This window comes from Octopus bimaculoides, chromosome 24, assembly GCF_001194135.2.
Source record: "Octopus bimaculoides isolate UCB-OBI-ISO-001 chromosome 24, ASM119413v2, whole genome shotgun sequence".
Taxonomy (NCBI): domain Eukaryota; kingdom Metazoa; phylum Mollusca; class Cephalopoda; order Octopoda; family Octopodidae; genus Octopus; species Octopus bimaculoides.
Window position 1 is genome coordinate 35,775,165 of NC_069004.1, and position 5,705 is coordinate 35,780,869.

The window sequence follows — 5,705 nt, forward strand, 5'->3', positions numbered from 1 at the left end:
ACGTGCATGCGTATGTGTGTGTGTGTGTGTGTGTGTGTGTGTGTGTGTGTGTGTGTGTGTGTGTGTGTACTGGATTTTATGGTACCAGTAGCACTCATGAGAGACCTCACAAGTGACCTGACACACATACATACATACATACACACATACACACATACACACATACATACATACATACATAGACCATATCATAAAAGCCAGAATTGTTTATTGAGAAGAAAATTCAATATTCTTGTTTTTGCAACTTTACTAGTGAGTGGCAAAGACTCAAAGCGAAATACTTTAATTTCAGTTTTCTAATAAAATAGAATTTCTATCGTCTTCTTGCACTGTTTCTTTTTTTTTCTTTTTTTTTTTAGATAATCAACACTAAATAATTGATATTAATAGAACTGGTGTACGTTCTATAAACAGATAATCGATATTTGTAGAACTAGTATAGATATGCCGTCAAGAATGACGGGAAACGAACATTAAATAATAAAGTTAAAATGGAGAAAACTACATTTACTTTTAAATGAAGTTATTTAAAAATTTGAAATAAAATTAGCATTGATCTATCGTGAATAATAAAATATTTTTGGGTTCAATAATTGCTTTACAGTCGGAAAATTTAATTGATTGCAGAGAAATAATTGTGTAAAAATGTACCAATGGAAATAAGCACAATAAGATTTCGAATTATCTCTCTTCATATTACATGAAATCTAGATATACACAACGGTATTTATTACAAGAGTGATTTTCAAAAGAAAGATAAATATACAGGCTTGGATATGTGGTTGAGAAGCTTGATTTCCAACCACGTTGCTTTGGGTTCAGTTTCACTGCGCGGAGCCTTAGGTGAATGCTCTCTGCTACAACCCCGGGCTAACCAAAGCCTTGTGAGCTGATTTATACACGAAAACTGAGAGAAGCCCGTTGTATGTGCGCGTGCACGCGTGCATGTATCTGTGCATGCGCATCTTTGTGTTTGTGTTTGTCCTCCATTACCGTTTGACAACCAGTGTTGGTTTGTTTGCAGCCCCGTAATTTTCGCCAAAACTGACCGATAGAATAAGTATCAGGCTCAAAAAATAAGTACTACAGTCAAGGTGGTGCCCCAGCATGGCCGCTGTCGTAAGACTAAAACAAGTAAAAGAATAACCACAGCTTATCGTTTTCGTGTGCATTTGTTTTTATCAAATCTGGCGACAAGAAAATCATTTGAAACCAAGTCTCTGATAGAATTTGGTGGTTCGGAAAGTGCACGAATCGTAGACAAGCAGGCCACGTGTGTTAACTTCAGTAATATCGAGTTGTTAAAGTTTGTTCCTTCCTCTCTGCTTCAGTTTCTGTTTTCTAACTCCCCCCCCCACACACACACACACACTTAATGCTGACATCAAAACTTAAACGTCAACTTTGAGTTTTTACAATCTCTTGTAAATTACAGGCGAAGTACTTCAAGACATCCTCATTATCGTCGTCATCATCATCATCATCATCAGAGCTAGCATCATCATCATCATCATCATCAGTAAAAGAATTTCGATCAAAGGCGTTCCAGTTGTGTCCATCCTGTCCCTTTTTTTTAATACATCGTATATCAAGGACTACATTATCCAATGTTCCCTTTCTTTTTTAAGACAACAGCATTAATTCAAGAGACTTTCGGCTGCTATTTCTTGCAGACATTGTAGGAGCACAGAATGGCTGGCCTCGTTTGCTGGTCATCATGAGGAATTGGTCAACAAAGTCACAGTGAAACGCGGCCCACGGCTTTTGTTGGTGTTGTTGTCGTCGTCGTCATCTAGCTATAAATCGTCCCTAACTGAGTCGATCTATGATCCAAAGCAATCCAACCGTGACCGACACCTCTTTTATTGTATCTCGACAAGAACTCCAAGACCCCTTTCTCCTCTAAGACGGCGAACTAGCAGAATCGTCAGAGAGTCGGATAAAAGGATGCCTTTGAAGTATCGATACAGGATCCTTTCATTCTGGTTTCAAATCCCATCGAAGACAAGTTTGTCTTTCACTCTTCCGGGACTGATCGATATATCGGTTGATGAACTGGTACAAACTGTAGGGAATCGATAAAAAGTTTCGACCGTTCTCTTCCTAACTTCAAACATCGTTGTCCACCTGAGAAATCTATCGCGTGTACTCGGGTAGCGACTTACCCCGTTACACAGTTTTAACAGTACCACCAGCTCCTTGGGTACCATTTACAGAAGAGTCCCTTCGGTTGTTGTAAACACTAAGATCAAGTCTCCGGTTGAAAAGATACCTCCCCCTTCTCCCTTTTCCCTCCCACCAGCTTTTCAGCCCCTTTCAAGAATCACGGTTCCTACTATTCTCTCTTGAAAGAAAATAAAGACGATAGACGAGATTTAAAAGAGATTTAGCTGTTATTTCTCCAGGTTCACTCACTGGGTCCTTAGGCACGTATATGTGTAGAGGTATGGGGTGGTGTTGTGGGGGCGGGGGGCTAAAAATGACAACCTAATTAGATATTTTAATTGAGCCAATCTTAATAACAGATCTTCTGAAGTGTTTCACAGACTTCAAGAGTCCTTTCACTTCCGCTTGTCACAAACATTCATTTCAATCTATTAGTGGTTGTTGTTGTTGTTGTTGTTGCGGTCGTTGCTGCTTTCGTTGCCATACTGCTGTGGGTTTTTTGTTTGTTTGTTTTTTTCATAGTCGTTGCTGTTGTTGTTGTAGTTGTTGTTGTCACTGTTGTTTTAGGCTGTTGTTTAAAACTAGGGCCCAACAGAATAGTTCTATACTCACACGGATTCCAATCCTGACCATTATGTCTATTTGGAGCTTTATAGGACTGCATTATCGAACGCAGAGTGTGATTTAACTGCTATTTCTGAGAAGTTGAACGACCACTAACAGACCTCCTTGTTGCCTGGTTTCACTAACAATTCTTTATTGTTGCCCTGTTGCTGTTGTTGTTGTTGTTGCTTTTGTTGTTGTTGTTGCTGCTGCTGTACCTGCTGCGACCATCGAGTGTCACTACTTAAACACTTGAGACAAATGTTTCTATTTACAGCTTCCAAGCTGACGCGAATTTCCTCTGAGGGTGTGTGTGTGTGTGTGTGTGTGTCGTCTACGTCATTGCTGCACTGAGGCTAATGAAGCCAGGTTCTTAGAACTTCATACTCAAGGCGTACTTCAAACATGAGTGTAGTCTTACATGGAATAAATGACAGATGTTTAACGAGAACACAACATAGTTTGGTTTAGGTAGATAGATAGAGAGAGAGAGAGAGGGAGAGAGAGAGAGAGAGAGAGAGAGAGAGAGAGAGAGAGAGAGAGAGAGAGAGAGAGAGAGAGAGAGAGAGAGAGAGAGAGAGAGAGAGAAAGAGATAGATAGACAGACAAGCAGACAGACAGACAGACAAACGGACGGACGGACGGGCGGGCGGGTAGATAGACAAACAGACAGAGACACTGCTACTGTTCAGGTTTCGGCTTTTATTATTAACAATATTATTAACCACATTGTGTTGTGTGATCCCATAAGGTTTCATGTGGTGACAGAAGAACGCAAAGAGCGTGTCAAGAACGAGAGAAATGGCATAAACTCGATCTTCCTTTATCCCAGGGTAAACATATATAACAGATGTAACACCAAGTTCCGTCCCGTGTTCTTTTTCCTCGTTATATACGAGATAAACAAGGCGGTGGGAGCTGGCCGAATCGTTAGCACGCCGGGCGAAATGCTTAGAGGTATTTCGTCTGCCGCTACGTTCTGAGTTCAAATTCCGCCGAGGTCTACTTTGCCTTTCATCCTTTCGAGGTCGATAAATTAAGTACCAGTTGCGTACTGAGGTCGACTAGCCCCCTCCTCAAAAATTTCAGGCCTTGTGCCTAGAGTAGAGTAGATATTCGGTGCCCCCTGTTGTCGAGATGGTTTCGCTGTTTCATTACTGAATTCTTTCACTTCCATCGCTAAAGCGTTCATTAAAAAAAAAGTTCTAATTAGTACCCCCACTCTCCTCATTAAAGAAAATCTTGGGGGCATCATAAATACCCATCCTGATGATTTAAATTTCAGCTTCCTTGCGAATAAATGACTGGTCGACTTAGTTTCGCTGCTCTCGTGGCTTCGGATTTGTGCACAAAACCAATAATTTTGATGGCAAAGTATTTGTTGAATTGATCCAATTCAGTCCTTCACCGTTACTTTATTCTATCGACTCCGAAAGAATGAATAACAAAGTTGTCTTTGGCAGGATTTGAATTCACAAAATGTCGGAACTAGAAATACTGCAAAGCATTTGTTCCGATAATTTCGCCAATCCACCGCCTTTCCTGTTTTAAACATGAAAAGGAAGTTGGGAGACGCTTTGCTATTTCGAAGTAACTGGTCTTTAGAAATAAAGAATTCAATGTTGAAGATCACGAGGAATTCTCAGGTGAGGATTAGGAACAGCTTCCAAAAAGATCTTTATCTGGACAATGATATCGAGGCTATGAGTGGAGGCGCAATGGCCCAGTGGTTAGGGCAGCGGACTCGCGGTCGTAGGATCGCGGTTTCGATTCCCAGACCGGGCATTGTGAGTGTTTATTGAGCGAAAACACCTAAAGCTCCACGAGGCTCCGGCAGGGGATGGTGGCGAACCCTGCTGTACTCTTCCACCACAACTTTCTCTCATTCTTACTTCCTGTTTATGTTGTGCCTGTAATTCAAAGGGTCAGCCTTGTCAAACTGTGTCACGCTGAATATCCCCGAGAACTACGTTAAGGGTACACGTGTCTGTGGAGTGCTCAGCCACTTGCACGTTAATTTCACGAGCAGGCTGTTCCGTTGATCGGATCAACTGGAACCCTCGACGTCGTAAGCGACGGAGTGCCAACACACGGAGGCTATGATCAATTCGAGTAAATTTCTACGGGTAAGAAAGAAAAGCACAACGAACAACGAAACGTTCTAAAAGTACTCGTTCGGGAGATCTGATCATTGTTGACATTTCTAATTATGTCGAACACTTTCTGTCGAGTGCAAGGAAGGGCAATTAGTCTTCCTCTGTTCGGTTGCTATGGTGAAAAAGATGGTGTTGGTGGTCATAATTAAGAAGGAAGATGACAACATTTACCCTCCCTAGCCAAGCCCTCGTTATTTAAGTGCCACTTGAAAGGGAAGGCGAGTGTTGAGAGAAAACTGGTCTCCTTCACTAAACTTAGATGCGTTTTGCGTTGATGGTTTTACTCGGAATGTTCGTCGGTAATTTTGTATCAGAAAAGAGGCCCCTATACCTATAATTTAGGGATTTATGCTGTTCCTAATTTCCCTCACGCTTCCCTTTTTGTGGAATATAAAAATTTCATACATTTTTGAAATCCTTCTTTCATTTGTATAATTTAAAACATTTTTCACTTGATTTTAACACAGCAACCCCACGACACTGTATTGACCCCCATCAATTCGCAACCCTTGTGCCTTTATTTCCTGGTGTGATTTTTGTGTCAAACCCTATTCTTTATGTAGCTGGCTTTTGTAATAAACCCATTCATTCAACGCTCCTCTCACAAATCAAAGAAATCAGTAGTAGTAGTAGTAGTAGTAGTAGTAGTAGTAGTAGTAGTAGTAGTACACCACCACGGAAAACGTGATCTTTGTGTTCACTTCTGCCACATTTAATCATAAGTAGGATGAATATAAACAGCGATTTTCTCTCCCTCTCTTACTCTTTTACACCCTCTCT